Source organism: Danio rerio, chromosome 14, assembly GCF_052040795.2.
Source record: "Danio rerio strain M-AB ecotype USA chromosome 14, GRCz13ab, whole genome shotgun sequence".
Lineage (NCBI taxonomy): Eukaryota > Metazoa > Chordata > Actinopteri > Cypriniformes > Danionidae > Danio > Danio rerio.
In genome coordinates, this window is record NC_141034.1 from 54,752,501 (window position 1) to 54,768,585 (window position 16,085).

General features: G+C 37.3%; 2 protein-coding genes across 2 annotated transcripts in view; both read left to right on the forward strand.

The window, feature by feature from the left end:
• Positions 1 to 16,085, forward strand: part of nsd1a (nuclear receptor binding SET domain protein 1a) — a 1,446,438-nt gene that overhangs the window by 1,077,202 nt on the left and 353,151 nt on the right. The gene's annotated exons all lie outside the window — the stretch shown is intronic.
• The window catches only part of LOC147840937 (uncharacterized), a 299,478-nt gene that overhangs the window by 22,519 nt on the left and 260,874 nt on the right, over positions 1 to 16,085 (forward strand). The gene's annotated exons all lie outside the window — the stretch shown is intronic.

Here is a 16,085-nt window from a genome sequence, read left to right on the forward strand (position 1 = left end):
CAGGATATGGAAACCTTGGCATCATTTCTTCACAGGTCTAGGGATGAGGATCCCCAGGTGGAAATAGAAAATAAAGAAAATGATTAGCAAAACTGCTGTTCATAGTGTATTTAAGATATTAAATACCAATGCAAATGGAGGAAAAGGGTAGAAAATACAGTCTGTACAGTAGAAACGTCATTACTTCTATGAGAAGTCCTTATAGAACATGAAAACTTTTGTGTGTGTGTGTCTGTGTGTGTGTGTGATGTCTGGTGATGTAGAGCAGGTTCTGTGGGCAGCTCTTGTTCTTTCCTGGAGCTGCAGGAATGACACACACACACACACTTGTGCAGTATGCATGGAGAATGACAGTGTCTGATCCGAGGGCTGCGTCATCTTTCCCTGCATACTAATTGAAGAGTGTGTCCCATAGAAACAATTAACATAAAAGAGTCCATATGATGTCATTTCCTCTTATTTGTGATTTTAGAATAGATAAACTTCATCAATACACAGTCTTATAGCCTATAAATTTATAAATTTTCCTTCGGCTTTTATTTATCAGGGGTCGCCACAGTGGAATGAATCGCCAACTATTCTAGCATATGTTTTACATAGTTGGAATGAATCGCCAACTATTCTAGCATATGTTTTACAAAGCCGATGGCCTTCCAGCCGCAACCCAGTAATGGGAAACACCCATACACACGCACTCTCACACACACTAATACACTACGGCCTATTTAATTCATTCCATACACTTATAGCGCATGTGTTTGGACTGTGAAAGAAACCCCCACCAACTCGGGGAGAACATGCAAACTCCACACAGAAACGCCAACTGACCCAGCTGGGACTCGAACCAGTGACCTTCTTGCTGTGAGGTGACAAACCACTGAGTTATCGTGTTGCCTCAATAAATACATATAGGGCCCTATCATACACCCGGCGCAATGTGGCGCAAGACGCAACGCAATTGCTATTTGCTATTTTAGCTCGGCGCAAGGGTCATTTTGAGGTGTTGAGCCACCCTGTTTAAATAACAAATGCATTTGCGCTCGTATGTGCGCCTATAGGCGTTCTGGTCTAAAAAAGCAGCCGTGTTTTGGTGCGTTGCTATTTTGAGAAACTGTAAATAGTCTGTTCTTTATACCAGAACAAAGTTGGTCTATTGTTTGGTGCAAAGTGCGCCTGGCTTACACACTACACACAAGATGCAGAGCAATACGCAAATATCTTTACATATGAAAAACATATAATATCTTATATATTATTAAAATATTACAAAACATGTTATTTTCTAGCCTACATGAATTAAAAAACCACTGCCTTACTTTCTTCATCTCGGGAGGCTTTTTCAGTTCATTCAATTTGCTTTTGTATAATGTTATTATTATTAGCAGTATTATTTATTATATCCATATTTATATATATTTTTTATTAAAAACAAGCTTAGACTTGTCCACCTGTCAGGTTTTAGACCATATGGGGCATGGCAGGTGTATTTGGAAATAACTCAGGTTTTTATTTTTTATTTTTTTATTTATTTATTTATTTATTTTTTTAAACACACTTCGTTATCAATGTTAATTTATTCGTTTGCTGGAATTTAGAAATGAATTTAGAAATCGTTTTGAAACAAATCTTTGCGCTTAACAAACAAAATTAATTATTTATAGGCTAATTGATCCACAAGAGCAAAAGCCAAAGTGAACTTACTTTACGTCATGTAAATAGCAAATGCACTCATGACGCGACGTAGCTGGCTCTTAAAGGGAATGGGAGATGAGACTCTGATTGGTTCATTCTCAAAGCACACCTATAACTCATTAAGAAAATAAACTCAACCCTTGTAGATCATGCGCCATGGCGCAAAACGGATTTTCCCGTCCTTAAATTAGCAAGGATGGATTCTGACACGCCCTGGAAGTATTTGCGCCCTGCGCTTTGCGTTTTGCACATGGACCCTCAAAATAGAGCCCATAGCCTTTAAATATTCCCTAGTCATTGAGAACAGTGTTTTCAGGCACATTTGTGCAATTTCATTCAAATTTTCTTTTTTTTTTAAAGATTCTTTTTATATTTGTACATAGTTGAACATCAGGATGTGTGTTTTTCTGTGTATTCTGGTAATACCCCTTGATCTTAAAGTTTCTCCTGTGAAATCTTATCATAACTTTTGGAAATGATGCTTGATGTGGAACTTTGCCTTTTCACTTCTGAACCAAAAATGAACATTCATTTACTCTCCATTCACTTGTTTCTAGTTTATTTTCTTTGTTGAACACAAATAAAGATATTTTGAAGAATGATGAAAAAATGGTAGCTATAGAACAAAAAAATATTGGAAATTTTGGCAAATAGTTTATTTATTTATTTATTTATTTATTTATTTATTTATTTACCTTCCTTCCTTTTTTATTTCATTATTTATTTCCCTTTCTTGCTTTTATTTATTTACCTTGCTTTATTTATTTATTTATTTATTTATTTCCCTTCATTGCTTATTGATTAATTTCTCTTCCTTAATTATTTCCCTCCTTTCATTTGTTCATATATTTATTCATTCATTAATTTATTCATTCATTTAGTCATTCGTTTGTTTGTTTGATTATATATTTATTTTCCTCCCTTATTTATTTATTTATTTATTTATTTATTTATTTGTTTGTTTGTTTGTTTATTTCACTTTCTCCCTTCCTTCCTTCCTTCCTTCCTTCCTTTCTTCCTTATTGATTAATTTATCTTTCTTATTTAATTATTTCCATCCTTTCATTTTTATTCCATCCATCCATCCATCCATCCATCCATCCATCCATCCATCCATCCATCCATCCATCCATCCATCCATCCATCCATCCATCCATCCATCCATCCACCCATCCGTTTATTTATTTCTTTCCCTCCCTTATTTATTAATTTATTTATTCATTTATTTATTTATTTCCCTACCTTCATTTTTTATTCATTTATTTCCTATTCACCTAATGTGTTAACTGATTTAATTGTTTATATTTTAAAATTAAAGTTTATTAAGAGTTAACATTCAAAAACATTATTTTTTTACAATATGTCCATTGTTGCAGCATCTCTGTTCATCTAAAAAATATTACATGAATCCCTCTTATTGAGTTCTGCTTTCAACAAGCCCCACCCTTCTCAATGCCCAGACTGCTCTGATTGGCTGGCTGACACACCTCAACCGCTATTGTCTTAATCACCATTTTCCCCTTCTAAAGCCAATGTAAACACAAACCGCTAATTAATGGTGTGGGTTTAAGCTCAGTTTGAGCTCAGTTAGCAAGCACCACCGGTTTTACAGCCGAGAAGCTTTTATTTTGAGGACTGGGGGAGGTCGATGGCATCACTTGCAGCTCATTGGGAAGAGAAGGAATGGTACAGTATGGACACATGAGAGTTGATAAGAATCTCCAGTAACACAAAAAAAGTTACTAGATTTGTTGCTAGTCACTTTTTTTAAACAAAATGTCGCTAAGGATGTCTGAAAAGTTGCTAAATATAGCAACAACGCTGGTAACACTGCTCACGCTCCACTTTGCCCTGTTTTGGTTATCTCTGGTCAATACAATGACATGCGAACAAAAAGGCAATGCCCACTTGTACATTTACGGCACAGATACTATGTCTATATTCTCAACAGTCTATGGTCATAGATTATAATAAACCTATTTTGTGGAACACAAGCCATATCACAGCCATATCACAGCCATATCACCATGCAGCCCAAGAGCGGTTACTCACTAAAGCCGGGCTGAGCCTGGTCAGGAGGGTAGACTACATGAGAAAACTAGGTTGCTGTTGGAAGTGGTGTTAGTGAGGCCAGCAGGGGGCACTCATTCTGTGGTCTGTGTGAGTACTAATGCCCCTTAGAAAAAGTGAAGGGGACACTATATATTGTCAGTGGGTGCCGTCTTTCGAATGAGACGATAAATTGAGGTCCTGACTCTGTGGTCATTAAAAATCGCATGGCACTTCTGGTAAAGAGTAGGGGTGTCCTGGCCAAATTCCCTCGCAGCCCTTACCATCATGGCGTCCCAATCATTCCCATCTAGTGAATAGCTGGTGTGTGGTGAGCGCACTGGTGCCATTGTCCTGTGGCTGCTGTCGCATCATCCAAGTGGATGCTGCATACTGGTGGTGGTTTAAAGAGACCCCGCTCATGAACGTGCTTTGGGTGTATGGCCATACATACTAAATGCACAATATAAATACACACATTACATTACCATGAGCTTTGCAGATCTTCTACATAAACAAACACTATGAAGCACCAAATAGTCTATTTTTGAAACTAGTTATAAGAAACACACTCCAATTCTACCTTTAATCAGCATGCTATTTTTTTTTCTCGGGGTAAACTGCCAGTCTCTAGTGATCTGTATATATGGGCATTAAACATGTATCGAGGCCCAAGAGTTACAGCCTAATAAAAAGTCCATAAAGATTAGGTGCATTAGCATAGTAATATTCATCACAAATTCCTCCTCATTCTCGCTGGAGCAGGGAAAACTATCCTGTGGTTTTGTGCTGCTCGTATGTGGGAGCTGATGAAAATGTTTACGCAGGATTTTTTTTCTCCATCCTGACCACAAAAGGTTGTCTCTCTCTCTCTCTCTCTCTCTCTCTCTCTCTCTCTCTCTCTCTCTCTGAGGCTCGTAAACAAGGCTATCTAGCAGTGTGACGCTAAATTAACCACGTCTGCGTCGTTACTCATCGGGCTTGTATTAAAAGGACTGGAGGTGTCCAATTCAGTTTCAGGCAGGGGCTTTTCTTTACAGGTTGTGTGTATTTCAATTTTTAATGAGCCGAGAGCCTGCAAGGAAAGAATGAATTAACACAATGAGGAACAAGTGCCCTTCAGAGTTTTATATAGCCTCTGTTTGTGTGTGTGTGTGTGTGTGTGTGTGTGTGTGTGTGTGTGTGTGTGTGTGTGTGTGTGTGTGTGTGTGTGTGTGTTTGAACTATCAGGACACATTTGTATGATATCATACGTATTACACCGGTTTTAGAGGATATGGTGAATTACGGGGACATTGCTGATGTGCCCATTTTTCAAAAAGCTAATAAATCATACAGAATGAGGTTTCTTTTTCAGAAATTAAAGCTGGAAACAATTTCTGGTAAGTTAATGTTGGGTTAGATGTAGGGCTGTGGATGGGCAATAGAAAATACAGTTTAGTCGGCGAAATAGCCTAGTGGTTAGTGCGCCTACATATGGTGCAATAGTACATCAGGGCGTCGCAAGTTCGAATCCCAGCTCGACAACATTTCCCTACCCCCCTCTCTCTCTCCCACTTCGCTTCCTGTCTCAATACTGTCCTATTTAATAATAAAGGCCAAAAAAAAAAGAAAATACAGTTTAGACTCCATAAAAAACAATGTAAACCTATGCAATGTCCCTACAAATTACAAAACATACCTGTCTGTGTTTTTGCTTGTGTGTGTGTGTGTGTGTGTGTGTGTGTGTGTGTGTGTGTTTTGTGACACATCAGGGGCCTCATGTACGAAGACTTGTTAAAATCATACTAAAACATTGCATACGCACAAAACTGTAAATGTGCGTACGCAGTAAAAAATTGAGATTGATGAAACACTGTGTACGCCGCATCCCACGCATATTCTCTTTGTACATCCGAATAAACGTGAAACTGAGCGCATGTGCATGAGCGCAAAGCCCCTCCCTGCCTCCTTCCCTGTATGAATATGCTAATTACTCTACTTTGGCAATACCCAACGAAAAAGCAATGGCAAAAGCAAGCAAGAAGAGAAACTTTGAACAGAATTTGATTTGGAGTTGCTGCTTTCAGAGATAGAACGGCGAAAAACGGTTCCAGAATTAATAACAAAAGAAAAAAAGACAGTGGGAGAGTTTAGCTGATGCGGTTAACATAGTTGGGTCTGAACATCGCACTGTGTGGATTAAAAAAGAAATAGTGTGATGTAAAGGTGTAAAATTTAGCTCGTAAAATGCATGGTAACATGTTTTGACACGTTCGAGCATGAACTCTGTTCGAATCCAGCGTCTGATAAACTTATTCTTTTTTTTCCCCCGCTACATATGAGATTTTGCCTACTCTTCATCACGAGGAAGACAAGTATGAATCATTAATAAGTCTATGCATCATATTTTATTTGAACATTTATTGAATGGAAATGTTTCTGATTCACGTATGCAAATTCGTCTTCAGATGGTGCCTTTATAGCAATGTACATCAGTTGATCGCTCCGATTACATTGGGAAAACCGGCGACCACTGCAAATTGCGCTTTAATGTTTGGCTGGTCAACTGCATGGTATGGAAATCTTATGTACTTGCTAGACATGCGGATGAACCCGTCCCATACAGCTGCCATTGCACGGCTCAAAGACACTTTGTAGAGTGCAATTTGACACAACTGCCTCTAGGAGTCGCCAATGGAAATAAAACAGACACGCACAAGAAATGTGCGTACGCCAGGCATGAAGTTGGCGTGGAAATGCACACATTCCCATGTTCATTTCATCGTTAGTAAATCCAAACGTGAGCGTGAAAACTGGCGTACGCAAAGTTTTTGTGTGTATGCAGCGTTGATACATGAGGCCCCAGGACACAAAGAGGAAAAAAAAAGTTGTATTAGAGGATATAGTGAATTATGAGGACATTGCTGATGTGTCTTTTCTCAAAAAGTTTATAAAATCGCACAGTGAGAGGTTTCTTTTTTTCAGAAATAAAAACTGGAAACCACAAAAAAAAATACAAGTCTATGTGTTTTTGCTTGTTTGTGCATGTGTTTTGTGGCATATCAGCAAACAAATGTGTATGATATCATTGGTATTGTACCAGTATTAGAGGAAATGGTGAATTATGAGGACATTGCTGATGCACCCATTTCTCAACAAGCTTATGAATCATACAGTATGAGGCTTCTTTTTTCAGAAGTTAAAGCTGGAAACAGTTTCTTGGAAGGTAAGGTTAGTTAGGTGTAGCGAAGGGCAAAGGTAAATACAGTTTGGACAGCATAGCAACAATTAAAACCAAAGGAATGTCCCCACAAATCACAAAAAAACATACCTGTCTGTGTGTTTTTGCTTGTTTGAGGATGTGTTTGTGTGTGCATGTGTTTTGTGACATCAGCACACAGATTTGTATGATATCATTGGTTTTGCACAGGTATTAGAGGATATGGTGAATTATGAGGACATTGCTGATGTACCCATTTCTCAAAAAGCTTATCAATCACACAGTATGAGGTTTCTTTTTTTCAAAAATTAAAGCTGGAAACAGCATCTTGTGAGGCTTGGTTAGGTGCAGGGAAGGTGCAAAAGTAAATACAGTGTGGACAGCATAGAAACAATTAAAACCTGTGGAATGTCCACACAAATCACAAAAACATACCTGTCTGTGTGTGTGTGCATGTATTTGTGTGTGCGCATGTGTTTTGTGACATATCAGCACTCAGATTTGTATGATATCATGGGCATTACACAGGTATTCAAGGATATGGTAAATTATGAGGACATGGCTGATGTATCCATTTTTGCAAAAAGCTTATAAATCACACAGTATGAGGTTTCTTTTTTCAGAAATTAAAGCTGGAAACTTCTTTACATTACGCCTATGAAGAGTCCTCATAAACCACTAATACCAAAGCATGTGTGTGTGTGTGTGTTTGCAGGTTTTGGTCGTTTACAAGTACATAATTTTATAATGACATGGATATGATGTAATTGTACTCTATTAATGTGGTTTATGAGGACATGCCCTAGTCCTCATAATTTAAGATGCTTTTAAATACTACTTAGATTTTTTTTACAATCAAAATTGCCCCTATGTTTCCTGTGAGGATTGGGTTTAGGGCTTGGGCTGTATTATAAGCATTTTCTTTCTTCAATATACAATACATTAAACCTATGGAGAGTCCTCTTAAACCACTAATACTAAAGTGTGTGTGTGTTTGTGCAGGTTTTGGTGCTTTAAAAGAACATAAGCTTGTATACTCGCATGGATATGATCTAGTTGTTCTCTATTAATCTGGTTTATGAGGACATGCCTTATGTTCTCATAATTTAAAATGCTTTTAAAGCATACTTAACAGAGTTTTTTTATGGTTTCAAAATGAGTCACGGTTTCTGTGAAGGTTAGGTTTAGGGCTAGAGGCACATAATAAGCATTTTTTTTTTGTATTCAGTATAAAATACATTACGCCTATGGAGAGTCCTCATAAACTACCAATTCCAGCATGCATGTGTGTGTGTGCGTGCATGCTTGTTTGTGAGCGTGTGTAATAGAGAAATAAAAATGAACTGCGCTCACACTGCTGTGTCCAGTACACATTTATCTGGCAGTGAAAGTGATTTAGGCTGATATAGGATCAGTGCTGGAACATTGTTATCAGTTTGTCAGGCTGCATATCAGCACTGTAACAAACTAAACGCAGCAGCGCCGCTGACTCTCAACCCTGTGACAGCAGCTCGATTGTTTTAAAAATGAAGTGGCTTTTCCTGACAAGCGGCAGGCTTTGTAACTTGAGGTGCTATTTGGATTTTCAGAAGGGACGCATTTATTACTGCGCCTTAACTAAACGTAACTACTAAAACGAGTGGCTTTATTCTGATGTTGGATGTTTGAAGGACTGAATAGTTCATGGATTTGTTAGTAATGCATTTGTGTTAATATACAAGGCTGTGATTGAGGCTCTAAAAGCACTTGGGATTATAACTATAACAATGATATAAAGCAGGGGTTCTCGATGTCTACATTAAAACTGCCACATCTGAATTTTTATTAAGGTCAAAACTTGTTTTTAATAAACATCCCTAACATACATCACAAGTCAACACTATTTTTCTTTAAATAAAGTGACATTTTTATTCAAAACACATTAAATACCATGCATATGTGGCAACACTAGTATGGCATTTTGCAGTAAGTGCAGTTTTGTACAAGAGACAACAAAAAGTAGGCTGATAGTATCTGAATGCAGCCATGATGATGCAAGCTGAGACTGAATATCTCAGAGATGCAATGTCAGACACAATGCATTCAATGGAGCGAGTGGGCATTAAAAAAAGCATTGCAAGCAGCTCAGATTGCACTGCACCAGGTCTGCATTTAACCTCTCCCCCCCAAAAAAGGTAAACAATACAAAAGAGATGTAGTGAAAACTTTTGGTGCTGTAGTTTTGTGGTTCTTATATCTGTATTTTGTGGATACTGCCTTTTTAAAATGTCTGTGTTTTGTTAAATAGTGGCGTTTCACATTTGCACTCTTAAGAACTCCAATTGTCCCATTACAAATCAAGCAGAATGGCTTTGTGGCAAAATAAATGCATACATACAGCATGTGTCCATTCAACTTTGAACTACTTTTGAACTACTCTCTTCATCAAGTTTTCTTTTTCGTGAAAGTGACATCTTCATCCATTCAAATGATCTCAAAAACAAAAACAAACAACTAAACAGTTGATTTGCAAAGTTTATGCATTTATCAATGAAGGAAAGTCACAATTTGAATCCTTTACACATGGTCTTGCAGTATGAAATGGAGTTAGGTACGGATTAAATGACTTTGAGAAGCCCTGATATAGGGTATATGCACAGCTGGTGTTTCTTCCCAAAGTAATAAACTTCCGGTGAACAGTTAATAGCCCCTTTCACACATACAGACCTTTCCGGAAAATTGTCGTCAATTTTCCGGAAAGGTTGTATGTGTGAACAGGTCCTTTTTGAAAATACCGGTAAATTCGTTCTGGCTATTTTCCGGAAAGAGAAGTTGTAACATTACCGGCAATTTCCCGGAATGCTGCGCTGTGTGAATGCAGAAGGAAGATTGCCGTAATAAGCGCGTGCACGTCTAGAACGTGCTGACGTGAGTCGTCTGCTTTAGCCAACCAGAACAGTCAGACGCATTTACGTCCGCGCGTTTTGTGAGAATAAAAGCCTTTGAATATTTTTCCAGACGCATTTAGCTGCTAGAAGTTAGTCAGATCACGTTTATATGTTCTTCTTAATGCCAACTGTGTAAATGATCATCGATGAGATGCTAATGATAAGCCGTTGTTTGTTTACCTTCAAGCTTTGCGTGTGCCTGTGAAACAGCCTGTGAGCGCCTGCACATGCACATATTATGAACATCTCGACATGAGAAAGTGATCCTGCGAAAGTTGTTCACAACATTGATCATCCACAGAGTTTGTAATTTAGTCAAATGTTTACAAATACAAGCGCAGCCGTTTAAAGCTCATTTGTGGTGAATGATGTCAGAATTTACCGGTATTAAGGAATGGACGTGTGAATGCTCTTTTCCGGAAAATTTCTGTAACGTCCTCGCCTGTGTGAACTGCGCTTTTTTTGAATATACCGGTAAAATTGTTCCGGAAATTTTCCAGATATTTACCGGTATCACTGTGTGAAAGGGGCTAATGTGAAGTTATTTAAACTTTATACAGTGCTTTTACAGCACTGATGTTGTAATGTAATAAAAAAAAAAGTTCTTTAAATAGACTTTGGCACTCATTTAGTTGTTCAAGTGTAAAAATGAGACAACATATTAACTCAAGTACTTTACTATGGTCAAAAACTATAGAATACACAAGATGTGTCACTGGAATAGTTTTAAATGGGGAAAAGTGAATGAAGTGAATAAAGCCCCGCCTACTACAGGAGCCAATCATCGATTGCTATATACTGATAATGACACTGTATACTAAAATAAATTATTCAAAGGTCATTCCTTGTATTATCTAGATTTTTATTTATTTATTTTATTTATTTATTTATTTTTACGTTAAATGGTTGTACACTATTTATTTGGACTGAATTAAAACAACAAAAAAATAATTTAAACAATACTAAATTTAATTTGTTTGTTTAAATTCATATATATATATATATATATATATATATATATATATATATATATATATATATATATATATATATATATATATATTTTTTTTTTTTTTTCATAGCTGTTTTTGTTGCCTGTGCCTTTTAATGCTAATAAGTTGTTCATGTCAATGAGTTGAGTGTAGCCTTCACCTGCTGTGTCTCACGTAGATAGCATAGTGGCAGACGAGAATAAAGCAGATCTCCCTTACTACAGTAAGAACTTTCCCAATTTTTATTTGATGTATTTGTTGTGGAGTTAATTCAAGCCTTTCTGCAACGATGAGCCACACACAACCTAAGTGTAAAGTTTTCGCCCATGCATGTTTATCTTTGCATTCTTTTTGCATAGCAAGTGTGACAGTATACACATACACTTCCGTATGAATATCTCTTATATTCATGTACAAAATAAACCTGATTTAGCATCCACAAACCAGGACGGAAGCGTCTTCTTTTGATAATTGTACTAACACTCTGCGGCTGTAGTGATGGATTACAGCGATTTTACGGTCTTTATTAAAAACATGCACTGTTTTAAACTCGTAAAACTCATTCTTGAGGTGCTGCTGATCACATAGAGCTGAACAGATCTTTTAATCCCAGTTGCACATGTCCTGTCTTGTTGATATGATTATACACATTACTATGGAGACATGTTAATACGTGGCTGTCTATCAAATCAGTGGGCGGGGAAAACTGCACTCCTGTGTCACGTTGTGTTGGGCATCAAAATGGATTTTGATCCTATTTTAATGTCTGGAAATTTTAATAAAGAGACTTATTGTGTTTATATTACCCCGATATGGCTGTGCACACACAGTTCTGTCCAAACAGCTTACAGATGATTTTCATCATAGTGCCCTTTAAATTTCTTAATTAAACTGAATTGATTTGTGTTGAAACCACCTGAATTAATTGTATGGAACCCTACATTTTTTACAATGATCAAAGTACTACAGTATTTAATATATTACTATAGTTTTTTTTTTTTCATGTGTTCAGCTCATAATTTTAACATAAAGCACATGCAATATTCTGTATACATTGTACTGCTCACTGTCTCACTTATACTGCATGAAGTCTTTGTAATACTCTTTGCCAAACTTCTTTTGACCCAATCACTACATTATGATTAATATTCAGTATTAATTTCGGTTACACTTTGCAATAAGATTTAATGTAGCTTCCTTTATTAATTAACATGATGAGCAGTTCTCATGCAGCATTCAGTTTAATGTTAATCTCGACATTTGCCAATGCATTTGAAGATCAGGCGTTGTATGATGACTGATTAATAGATGCACTGGGAACTAAGAAGAACATGATATTACTTTATTAATTAACAAAGATACATAAATGTTTTACAAATGCTCACTGTTAAGTCTTGATAGCATATTATTCAATGTACAAATATAAAGACATTAGAATACAGAGTTGTTGACATTATTCATGATCATAACCGTATCTGCTCAGTGGTTTGCACTGTCGCCTCGCAGCAAAAAGTCTGTTAGTTTTAATTCAATTCAATTCAATTCAGCTTTATTTGTATAGCGCTTTTACAATGTAGATTGTGTCAAAGCAGCTTCACATAAATGGTCATAATAACTGGAACAGTGTGATTCAGTAACTGGAACAGTGTGGTTCAGGTTTTAGTGTTTAAGTTCAGTTCAGTTCAGTTTAGCTCAGTTCAGTGTGATTTAATCATTACTGAGAGTTCAAACACTGAAGAGCCAATTCATCGATGCGTAGCTCTACCAATCCTGAACCATGCGGTTTTCAGGAACCAATCCTGAAAACTAATTCTCCCCGTGTTGGCGTGGGTTTCCTCCGGGTGCTCTAGTTTCCCCCACAGTCCAAACACATGTGGTATAGGGGAATTGATGAACTAAATTGTGTGTGTGTGTGTTTAGTGAGTGTGTATGGGTGTTTCTCAGTACTGGGTTGAAGTAGAAAGGGCATCTGCTCCGTAAAACATGCTGGACACGTTGGCGGTTCATTCCGCTGTGGCTATCCTTGATGAAAAAGGGATTAAGCTGAAGGAAAATAAATGAATGTTAACGATGATATAATATTTTATACATTGTTCTGCTTTTAATATGCAAGCTCTTATGTTTGATAACGGTTTATATACTGAATAAAAGCTGTCGTATATAAAAGTTTAAAGTCTTACGCCTGTTTCACACCGCAAGCGTCAGCGGCGCGTGAGCAGAGCGTGAGCAGCGCGTGTGTTTTCGGCGTCCATGTTAACAGATTAGAGCTTTCATACCGCACGCAGCAGCAGCGTGTCAGAGCGAGGCGTGAGCGTCGCCGAAGCAGCAGTGCAGCGATAGTTTCGGCGCTGGGTCTATTTTTGACGCGCTGCTCACGCTCAATTAAAGTGACAGTGCATTGATAATGACCAAAACTCATTGAATGACAGTAAAAAGTAGCAATTTTACCCAATAAATGCGTTAATAATGTCAAATGGTTTATATATAGTCATTCAAATTCACTTAAAACGATTTAAAACGGCAACAAACATTTATTTAGGCCCGAACTACAAAACCAAATGTAAAACAATTTTAGTATCAGTTTGCTTAAGTTGCACACTAGTGTTGTAGGAGAGGGGAAATAGAATATTTACGGGAATTGTAGTCCATAGCGAAGTGTATTGTGGGTAGTGTAGTTCGACACGCATGCTGGATGATGTGAGCTCGCTGTGTTCTGTGCAGCTGAGCAGAGGAAGAAAGTTTTAATCGGCTTTGTTTTATGTTCACTCGAGTTATTCCTACCGGGAGCTGTTTGCACACATTGCACTGTGAATCTGACAACACGAAAATAAGTAAAAGAATGGCATGCATTGGTTACTTTTGTCCGTCTCATCATCTGCACGAGCATGAATTAACGAGCTGTTATTTTGCCGCTGGACATCACCGAAGCGGAGAAAGTAACACTAGTTTGATCATGTATAAATATCATTATAACTATATTGTATAAATATTATTATAACTAGGTCTACAGCAACCTGATAATAAAAAACAAATGACATGATAACACAGGCGATTGTCTTCTGACTGTAGACACTTCTCATATAAGTTAGCTTGAGAAGCATACAGTACTATTTGATCTATAGAATTTGTAAAATAAACATTTGCCGGTTAAAGAAACAGCATAGGAGGGGCCTTGGTGCAGATGAAAAGTTTAAAAAGTGTATTTGTATATAGAGAGACATGGGTAATTAGATAGAATAGACAGAGATAGGTTGATCTCTGCAGCAGCTGCCGAAGAGCTGCACGATGCAGACGCAGCTGGTGTGAAAGGCAAACGCCTGTGTGCTGCTACTGCTCGACATACTTGCTGCTCACGCTCTGCTCACGCGCCGCTGACGCTTGCGGTGTGAAACAGGCGTTATAAGACTTTATGCTTGAACTTTTTGTTGCAAGTCTTTTTCTTTCTTTTTTCTTTTTTTTCCCTGAGAACTGACTTGATCTTTTTACCTTTTGATTCACAAACTCTCTATATATGTATAAAAAAAATAAATATAGACAGGTCACTTTAGCCCCATGTAGAGCAGTGGTTCTCAAAGTGGGGGTCGGGACCCCCCCGAGGGGTCGCGGGGCAATGAAGGGGGGGTCGCCTAATGATTTCTAAAAATCTATTTGTTTTTATTAAACCATAAGAATTAACATATTTTATCCATAACTATACTGAAAATAAAAATAGTCGTTTATAGTTACTATATACTACATAGTTACTATAGTAGCTTATAGTTACTAGTTCTATTGGATTGCGACCCCTGGGGTAATTACATTATAATAAAGACACAGCTATAGCGTCAGATGCATTTTGATTTTATAACATCAGGTTATACTTTCTGGCACATTTAAAACACTGACACAAATTTAATTGGTGTGTCTGCGTCATTGCATGCAAGGTTTCTGTATTTATAACCACCTCAGAGGATATTGGGGGTCGCGAGTCACTGGCATTGTTATTTTGGGGGTCACGGGCTGAAAAGTTTGGGAACCCCTGATGTAGAGCATCAAAGGGTTAATTACATTTAGTCATCTAACACACAATTATGTCCAAAGCAACAAGTGCAGTTCTTCTCTCGGTTATATAAATTATATATGTTTTTTTCTGCTTTTACTTGTTATATTTAATGAATAGTTTTGGAATAAAAAGTTATTATCAGATTCTTCAATTTTAGCATTGATATTTATATGTTTGAGTAAAATATCCAGTTGTGTTTTATTGTAAAATTTCATATATTCATTTAATTCATTCATTCATTCATTTTCTTTTTAGCTTAGTCCCTCTATTAATCAGGGGTCGCCACAGCAGAATGAACCGCTAACTTATCCAGCATATGCCACAACCCATCTCTGGGAAACATCCATACACACTCATTCACACACATACACTACAGACAATTCAACATTCAATTCCCATGTACCGCATGTCTCGTGGGGGAAACTGGAGCGCCCGGAGGAAACCCACGCCAACATGGGGAGAACATGCAAACTCCGCACAGAAATGCCAACTGACCGAGCCGAGGCTCGAACCAGCGACCTTTTTGCTGTGAGGCCACAGTGCTAACCACTGTGCTGCTCATGTTAAATTTCATATAACAATATATTATTTAGAAAATGTTTTTGAAGTGGCACAGTATCTCAGTAGTTAGCACTGTTGCCTCACAGCAAGAAGGTCGCTGGTTCGAGCCTCGGCTGGGCCAGTTGACATTTCTGTTTGGAGTGCTCAGGTTTCCCCTACAAGTCCAAACACATGCATTAAAGGGGAACTGATTTACTATTGGCCGTAGTGTATAAGTGTGTGTGTATGAGTGTTTCCAATGAATGAATACTCTTTTTTTTTTTTTGTTTTTGTTTTTGCAGAAACTGAGAATACGTGTAAAATATGAGGTTTTCATTTTTCCAGACCTTAAATATTAGGTGAAAATGTAACATTTTAATATTGTTTTTCTTCAATATTTAGCCGTATCAGACACACAAGGCTCACAAACGAACGTTTACTCAAAGGAAAAGAACCCCAAAATGTCAACATTACAACAGAAACCAAACTGTTACACATATTCCTGTGGAATGCTCTATTTTTAATGTTATCAGACAACTATTTTTATCTGGAGAGACTTTAAATTAAATATTTTAAATGCGAATACTTCTAAAACTACAATTTTTTTTAAATCAAAAGTTTAGACTTTTATCTTGTATATC